The 9,575-nt window shown below is 36.5% G+C and overlaps 1 non-coding gene across 1 annotated transcript; it reads left to right on the forward strand.

The window, feature by feature from the left end:
* Positions 1-9,228: 9,228 nt before the first annotated feature.
* On the forward strand, positions 9,229-9,335 carry LOC113870575. The gene has a single exon (XR_003505596.1). It is a non-coding gene; the product is annotated as a small nucleolar RNA R71 (small nucleolar RNA).
* Positions 9,336-9,575: the final 240 nt, after the last annotated feature.

Raw genomic sequence — 9,575 nt, forward strand, 5'->3', positions numbered from 1 at the left:
AAAAAATGTAACAATCACAAATCAAGAGGACTTCTCAGGTGAAATTGAGGTTAAAGGATAGGTAGGTGTTCAACCAATTTGGGAAACAATGTAGGTTATGCCAAACAGAAAAAATGCAATTCAAGTAGATGATATTCAGAATTTAGCATGAGATTGCATTGTCTTTTCTTCTATTCAATTCTGCACAACATTTTCTGAATTTTGTAATATTTCAAGTGCTTTTCATATATCAATCTATGCATTTATGCCCAAATTTCCTTTCTGTTTTTCATTTCCTATTTCTTCTTTTCAATACTTTGCTTTTTCATTCAATCATTCAATCGTTCTATTCAAATGACTCAGATTTTATTATTGTTTTTTTCTTTTTTCTTTTATTGTTACTTTTCTTTTCAAATAACACATACTTTGCTGTTACCCACTCCAAACTTAAAACTTTGCTTGTCCTCAAGCAATGTCATACAATATCACAACATGCCACCCCAAAATTAATTCTGAAAATCATCTTTGGTTAAACTTGAATTGCCTTTTTCTTATTTGGATAGGTGTCATGGTTTTTCAGTAGGGCTTGAATTGAAGTTTACCAAAAGACAGGTTAAAGGCTCAAAAGGGTGAACTGGGATCTTCAGCATAAGGGAGGTTTATTTAGGTTCTAAGCATACACAAAGAAGGCCTCCATCATATATGTGACTTTAACATATTATAAATTCAATTAAGAACAATGCAAGTTCTAGAGGTGCAGCAAAATATGAGATCCATTTCACACATCAAGAAATGTCATGCATGAGGCTCAAGTCTCACCAAGGAATTAAAGTGAAAATATTAAACAATCAAGCTCACAATTTACTTTTTCAGAATTGTATGTACAGGATGGCAAGACTACCTCAATTTGAAAATGATAAGTGTGACAATCATGTGAGAATGGGAAAAACAACTTAAAAGAATTTGGAATTCAGAATTCACAGAATCTCACTATATTCAATTATTTCAAAAGATGCAGTTCAATGATTCTTTTTTCAATTATTTTTGTGTTTTTCAGGAAGTGTTTTCAGTGAATAAGGCAGCTTAAAATCATGAATTAGAGGTACAGAATTTCACCCCCTTCTATGAAAGCTTGTGCAAGTGTGCAGTCCAAGTGTGAGTGCTGTGTGCAAATGTGAAGTGTTCTGCACAAACGAAATTCAGATTATTATCAGTTTAAATGAATTTCATGAAAGGAATACTGCAGAAATTTTAAAGTAATTAACAACAAAATGCATTACAACTGAAAATGATTTAAAATGTTCTCAACATTCAAAAGTGCTAACTGAATTATATAGAATATAAATTGTCCTAAGCACTCAAACTTTTACAACTGTAAAATAAAGCAAAATAACTCCTAATCTATGCTTCTTCTTCCTCCTCTTCCTCTGAACTGGTTTCCTCTTCTTCCTCTTCATTTTCTTCATTTTCTCTTGGAGGAGTGTGCATACCAGGAGTGAACAATGGAAGATTGTTAAATGTAGTGGCCCTCAGACATGGGACATTTTGAACTTCAGACTCATATAGCTGCTCCTTTGTCATTCCTAGCTTCTTTACTATGTTCATCATCATAGTGTCCATCAAGAGAAGTCCAGCTTTATGACTTTCAAGGAAAGCATCCTGCCTTGCAGCCAAGGACTCTTGTTTGTCCAGAATTCTTTGCAGCTGAGACTTCATTTTCAGAGGTGATTCCTTTTTGAATTTAGTTGGAAGAGGTGAGGCAGCAGTGACAAGGGTGTTGGTATAGATGTCCTTGATCATAACAGCTGTTATAGGAGGAGTGGCCTTAAGTTGTTCTCTGAAATCTGCAAAATCCACTCCAGCATCCTTGCACAGCAAAGCTAACACGCCTGAAAAAGCTAAAGAATCAGCCTTTGATTTTAAAAATTGCTTTAATGGTGCTGTTAATCACTTTCCCAACATCCATAAAGAAGTCATTCACTATTGCAAAGATCAATTCTGCTCTCTTGATGGCAATAGTGGAGCTGTGAATTACAGGCATAAAAGAACTCAAAATAAAAATACTCCACACTTTTGTGAAGGGCAGCAGATTTCTAGTTGGGATATTCTTGGGTGTGGAGATGTTTTTAGCCTTATCTCTTGCTTTCATTTCCCAAGTTGTCCCTAATCTGCCTATCCTGTGCAGAATTTCTGTATAATCCTTGTCCTTCTCATTCAGAAATTCATAGAAGTCTTTCTGCTTTTCTTCCCTCTTAGCTGTGATTTGCAATACTTTGTTGATGTTTTTAGCTGAGAAATTGATCAGTTTGCCCCTTACAAAAGTGTGATTGAAGGGTAGATGTTCTCCTTTAGTCCTCAAAGCATTAGCATAAAATTCCTGTGTCAGCTCTTTGAATCCCTTGCCAGCAGTTGATACAAATAGTTCCCATCCTCTCTTCTTGATTTGGTCAAAGAATTCAGGGTGTTCATCCTCCTTTAGTTCAAAGTTTCTGTCATGCACTATTTTTCTTTTCAGAATATTAGCCTTGAAGTAGTTTACCTGTGGGATGCCTCTGAATCTAGGGTCATGCTCAGGTATGCTTCTTGAAGAAGGGCCTTCTGAAAATTTGCCTCTTTTTGTCCTAAGAGTTCCCCTTGGTGTGCTTGCCATTTTTCAGTACCTATCACAATTTTAAATCAAGGAAGAATTAGTTCAGAATTTAACCAAGTGTGCAAGAATTATTTCAACAATTGCAGCACTTTTTCTAACTCCAAATACAGAGAATATGCTATCTTAAAGCTATGTGAACCATCAGCAAGTTATAATTCCAGTGAAATTCATCAGTATCTAGCTATGTCCAAGTGTAAGATAAGTTTTTAGGTTCAGCTCAACTCTTAATTTTCATGTTGAATGTGCTAAATGTAGAGCAGTATGACAACAAATGCACAATCAAAGTTCCATGGTAAAACAAAATAAAACTCAAAACAAATCACTGCAATGCATCAAAACAATAATCCAAAATGTCTTGATCAAACAATTTTTAGTACCAAAAAATCACATTAGTACTCATAAGATTCAATTTGAATTCTTTTTCTGGATATTAAATTGAGTAAAATTAATTCAGCACTTCGCAGAACATGTTTCTCATCATACTCAATGCTACATTGCACAAATTTTTCAATAAAATTCCCAAAATATTCATGGCTATATTTCTGCACATACTCAGCAAAGGAACAAAATGAAAATTCATAATGCAGATTCAAATTTTCATGAAAAATTACAGTTCTGGCATGAATTCGACTCAATCACACCTTAATTTCATGTTCCAATCATCAATTAAGCATAATTCATGCCCAAATCACAATCCCCAAATTATCCCCAAATCAAGTTTAGAAGAACCCTAGAATTTAAATTTTGCAAATTGAGGAAAATTACCTGGAATTGGAGTGCAGAACGGATATAGACTTACTCGATAGTGATAATGTGGTGGAATGAAGTCTCAAATTCAATTCAGAACAAACAGAAAGTTGTTGACTTTTTATGAAGGTATCTGGGCAGCTAGGGTTTTGCACAGTGCATTTTGGCTCTGGGGGTTTTAAGTGAAAACTCTGAACGTGTGAAGGCTTTAAATAGGGAAAGTAATCACGCAGAAGAATTAGTTCAAAAATACCCTAGGCGTGGTTACTTCACTCATTCTGCGTTTCAACTTAAAATCCTTGTGCAGCTCATATGCTTACTTAAAATGAAGGAAGTTAAGGTTTAAAGGATCTGACCTATGCGTGTGTTGGCTTCAAACAGCTAGGGTGAAGGCGCACAACTGCGCGTGGTAACTTCACCCAATTAGTGTTAAGGTGTGCAGCTTCTCTTTGTGAGGTGCTCTGAATGCATCTTGGCTTTATTCACTTAGAGTGAAGGCACGGTTTTGCGCGCCAAGACGTCATGTTAGCAGAGTGAAGACGCGCAACTGCTCCTCCTCAGCTTTTCACTCAGAGCTTCTGCATTCTGGCTTTATCCATTTAGTGTGTCAGCACGCAACTATGCGTTGAAGCTTCAGTTGTTTAGAGTGAAAACACACAACTCACTGCTTCAGATTCTTCTTAATTGGTCTGCGCGTGTTGGCTTCAAGTGTTTAAAGTTTCAACGCGCAGATCATAAGGTCCCTGCGTTGCTACTCTACTCACTTGAAGTCTCAACTCTCATGATTGTTTCCTCCATATCAGCTTAAGAGCTACAATTTTTCTGTAATCTGAATTCCTTGATCATGACCCATCTTGAAACTTAAGTTCACCATCTAATTTTTCTCTGAATCACAGCAAACAACCAATCAATTTTCACTACACTTCCTTATCAAAAATTAAATTTCAGAATATTAATTTCTACCTAATTCAACAAAGTATACTACTATGACTCAAAATTAACTAGAAATTCAACATCTAAACTACAATCAATAAAAGTTCAGGTTTTAGAAACGTGAGTTGCCTCTCACAAGTGCTCTTTTAACGTCACTAGCTTGACGTTTGATGTTTCTCATTCAAGAGAAACCACTTTGATGCATGAAATTTCCTTTGAGAATGCCCCATGAGGTGATACTTCTTTAATGAGGAAGGGTCCAGACCACCTTGATCTGAGTTTCCCTAGAAATAATTTCAATCTTGAATTGAACAATAACACTTGTTATTCAGGTCTGAGTTCCCTCTTCAGGATGAACTTATCATGGATCTTTTTGGTTTTCTCCTTGTATATTTTGGCATTTTCATAGGTTCGCTGTCTAAATTCTTCTAATTCATGTAGCTGTAAAATTCTCTTCTCTCCAGCCTTTGCCAAATCAAAATTCAGCCACTTTGTAGCCCAATAAGCCTTATGTTCCAATGCCATAGGTAAATGACATGCCTTTCCATAGACTAATTGGTAAGGTGACATACCAATTGGAGTCTTAAAGGCTATTCTGTATGCGCATAAACAGTCATCTAGCTTCTTAGACCAGTCCTTTCTTGATTGATTCGCCACCTTCTCCAAGATTTGCTTAATTTCTCGATTTGAAACTTCCACTTGTCCACTTGTTTGTGGATGATAAGGTGTAGCAATCTTGTGTCTCACTCCATATTTTGCTAAGACTGATCAAGATATTTGTTGCAAAAATGAGTACCTCCATCACTCAGTAAGAATCTAGGTACTCCAAACCTAGTGAATATGTTTCTCTTGATAAAGGATATCACCACTTTAGCACCATTGGACCTTGTTGGGATGGCTTCCACCCACTTAGACACATAATCTACTGCCACAAGTATATATTCATGAGAAAAAGACGTGGGAAATGGTCCCATGAAATCAATTCCCATACATCAAACATCTCCACTTCTAGAATATTGTTCAAGGGCAGTTCATGCTTTCTAGAGATATTGCCTGTCCTTTGACACTTGTCATAGCTTTCAACATAATTCCTGGCATGTTTAAACAATGTTGGCCAGAAAAATCCTGCTTGTAAGACTTTTGCAGTAGTCCTTGAGCTACCATGGTGGCCTCCATATTCTGAGTTATGACAATGCCACAGAATTTTAGCTTGTTCTCCTTGTGGTATACACCTTCTCAGCAGACCATCAACCCCTATTTTGAACAAGTAAGGTCTTTCCACACATAAAATTTGCTGTCATGTAGAAATTTTTTTCTTTGTTGCCAATTAAACTTTATTGGAATCAACTGAGTGGCCTTAAAATTTGCTAAATCAATGAACCAAGGTGACTCTTCCACCTCAAATAACTTCTCATCTGGAAATTCTTCATTGATGTCCAAAGAATTAGAGTTCAAACTGTCCAATAGCAGTCTGGATAGATGGTCAGCTACTCTATTTTCCTTGCCCTTTTTATCTCTAATTTCCAGCTCAAACTCTTGCAGTAGTAGAATCCATCTCAGCAATCTTGGTTTGGCATCCTACTTTGACAACAAATATTTAAGTGCAGAATGGTCAATGTATACTATTACTTTTGATCCTATCAAATATGATCTGAATTTGTCAAAGGCAAACACAATGGCAAGGAGTTTCGTTTCAGTAGTTGTATAATTCACTTATGCAGAATTTAAAACTTTGTTGGAATAATAAATCACATGCAATTTCTTGTCTTTTCTGTGTCCTAGAATAGCTCCTACTGCACTATCACTAGCATCACACATTAATTCAAATGGTAAATTCCAATCAGGTTTGGCTAGAATTAGTGCAGAAATGAGTTTCTCTTTTAAAACAGAAAATGCATGCAAACACGCTTCATCAAACACAAATTCAGTTTCCTTGACAAGTAAATCACTAAGAGGTTTTTCTATTTTTGAAAAGTATTTTATAAACCTCCTATAAAAACCTACATGGCCTAAGAAACTCCTAATTCCCTTAACATTAATTGGTGGGGGCAGTTTACTAATGACTTCAATTTTGGCTTGGTCCACCTCAATTCCCTTTTCAGAAATTCTATGGCCAAGGACTATTCCCTCTTGGACCATAAAATGACATTTCTCCCAATTTAGCACAAGGTTTGTATCTTGACATCTCTGCAAAACAATGGACAAATTAGATAGACAATCATCAAAAGAATTGCCAAAGATAGAAAAATCATCCATGAAGACCTCAATGGTCTTTTCTACTAAGTCTGAAAAAAATGGACAGCATGCACCTTTGGAATGTGGCTGGAGCATTGCATAATCCAAATGACATCCTTCTATATGCAAATACTCCAAATGGACATGTGAAGGCAGTCTTCTCTTGATCCATAGGGTCCACCGCTATTTGATTATAGCCTGAATATCCATCAAGGAAGCAATAAAATGCATGTAACATTTGATCAGCAAATGGTAAGGGAAAATGATCATTCCTTGTTGCATCATTAAGCTTTCTATAATCAATGCACATGCACCAGCCTGTCATAGTTCTAGTAGGTATTAATTCATTCTTTTCGTTTGCCATTACAGCCATTCCTACTTTTTTAGGAACAACTTGAACTAGGCTGACCCATTGACTATCCAAAATTGGGTAGATTATCCCTGCATCTAACAGTTTCATCACCGTTTTTCTAACCACTTCCTTCATAGCTGGATTCAACCTTCTTTGTGGTTGTACTACTGGCTTGTAGTTGTCCTCAAACAGAATTCTATGTCTACAAAAGGATGGATTAATACCTTTCAAATCTAAGATGTGCCATCCAATTACAGATTTGTGATTCCTTAAAACTCTCAGCAGCTTTTCTTCTTCATCTCCCTTGAGGTTATTGCTTATAATCACTGGATATTGATGTCTTTGATCCAGAAAAAAGTACCTCAAGCGAGATGGCAATTGTTTCAGCTCAAGTTTCTCCACTTTCTCTCCTTCCTCTTCTTTTTTCAGCTCCTCTCTTGTTGAATTTTCGGATAAAGGGATGATAGGCAATGTTTCAAGTTGCTGCACATATTCTATGAATGTTTCTTCTCTTTTTACAGCAGCTTGTGAATTTCCTGCAACTATAATTTCCCTTAACATAGAAAATTCATCAGCATTATTAATTAATTGAGGAAATGAAATAGATTCTAAAATATCAACTCTCGTGCAAGTGCTATCATCACTAGGATGTTTGAGTGCTTCAAAAACATTAAAAGTAACCTTTTCATCCTGCACTCTAAGCATTAATTTCCTTTTTTCGCACATCAATCAAAGCTCTCGCTGTAGCTAAGAAGGGTTTGCTCAATATTAAAGGAATATCGGCATCCACTTCCATGTCTAAAATCACAAAATCTGCAGGGAAAATAAACTTGTCAACTTTAACCAATAAATCCTCTACAATACCATATGGATAAGTATATGATCTGTCCGTAAGTTGTAGAGTGATGCTTGTTGGCTTGACTTCCTCTATTCCAAGTCTTTTCATGATGGCAAGAGGCATAAGGTTGATGCTTGCTCCAAGATCACACAAAGCTTTTCCTATTGTGCAATTTCTAATAGAGCATGGAATGCTGAATGAGCCTGGGTCTTTTAATTTTTGAGGTAGCTTTCTCTACAAAAATAGCACTGCATTCTTCAGTCAAAGGGACTGTCTTGTCATTTTCTAACTTTCTCTTCTTGGACAACAGCTCCTTCATGAATTTTGCATATGAAGGCATTTGTTCTAATGCTTCAGCAAATGGTATATTAATTTGGAGCTTCTTGAAAACATCTAGAAATCTCTCATACTGCCTTTCTTGCTTATGATTGGTGACTCTTTGTGGATAGAGTAGTCTCTTGTATCTCTCTTCATCTATACGCTGTTTGAATCTTTTAAAATCTGCCTCTTTGTTCTTCTCACAGTTTTAGGGAAGGTATCTACTTCTGAATTTTCTCTTTTCAATAAGGTGAAGTTCCCTTCCTCTAAATCAGATTTGATCTTCTCCTCTTCCTTGGTTTTCTCTCTCTTCTCAGCTGGTTTTGGACTGCCCACAACAGCTCCACTCCTAGTCATCACAGCTTGGCATTGTTCTTTTGGATTTATAACTGTGTTGCTAGGGAATCTCCCATCTTATCTGCTGGACAGCTGCTCAGCTAGCTGTCCAATCTGTGTTTCCAACTTCTTCATAGAAGATTCTTGATTTTTGAAGCTTGTTTGTGTTACTTTCATGAATTGCAGCACGGTTTCTTCCATTTCATTTAGCCTTTCATTCAGTGGTTTAGAAAACCTCTGATTTTTTTGAAGTTGGTTGGCTGGATTCCCTTGGAAATAAGGTTGTTGTGCTGCTGGACCTGCATTTGAAAATGGAATAGCAGAGTTAGAATTTTTCCAATTGGAATTTTGGTTATTCCAGCTATGTTGTTGCTGGTTTCTATTGTTAGAGAACTGAAAACCAGGGGGAAATAAAGATTGTTGTCTCTGAAATTCCCCATATAGTTGACTTGCTCTTGAGATTTAGAATTATTCCCATCACAAGCTCCGTTTACATGATTCCCTCCACAAAAGTTACACATAAGTGGATTGTTCTGTGTTGGTACAGCTTGTAAATTGCTGATTTGTTAGGTGAGTGCAGCTATTTGTTCAGAAACCAATTGGTTTTGTAGCTGATTTTGAGTCAAAAAAGTCTCAAGAAGTTTTGCCTCATAGCCACTACTCCTTGCTGATTGTCTCAAACTACAGCTTTGATGCATGGAAGAGGCCATCATATCTATAATTCCTTGGGCTTCTTCTAGTGATTTGGTGTTCAAAGAACCTCCTGCAGCTACATCTATCATGGTTCTACTTGCTGGATTCATCCCATTATAGAAGGTTTTAAGTTGCATCCATTCTAGTATGCAATGGTGTAGGCATCTTCTCAAGAGTTCCTTGTATCTCTCCCAAGCCTCATATAAAGTTTCTCCTTCTTGCTGCATGAAGGATATGATCTCTCCTCTTAGCTTTGTAGCCTTAGAAGGTGGAAAATATTTAGAGAAAAACTTGTTGACCAGATCTGTCTAAGTAGTTATGCTCCCTTGTGGTTGGGCTTGGAGCCAACATTTTGCCTTGTCCCTCAAAGAAAATGGGAACAATCTTAATCTAATTGCATCTTCACTGACTCCATTGATCCTTATGGTATCACATAACTGCAGAAAATTAGAAATATGTAAGTTAGGATCATCTGAAATTAAACCAGAAAATTG

The sequence above is a fragment of the Abrus precatorius genome, unplaced genomic scaffold (assembly GCF_003935025.1).
Source record: "Abrus precatorius isolate BTA unplaced genomic scaffold, Abrus_2018 Scaffold6, whole genome shotgun sequence".
Lineage (NCBI taxonomy): Eukaryota > Viridiplantae > Streptophyta > Magnoliopsida > Fabales > Fabaceae > Abrus > Abrus precatorius.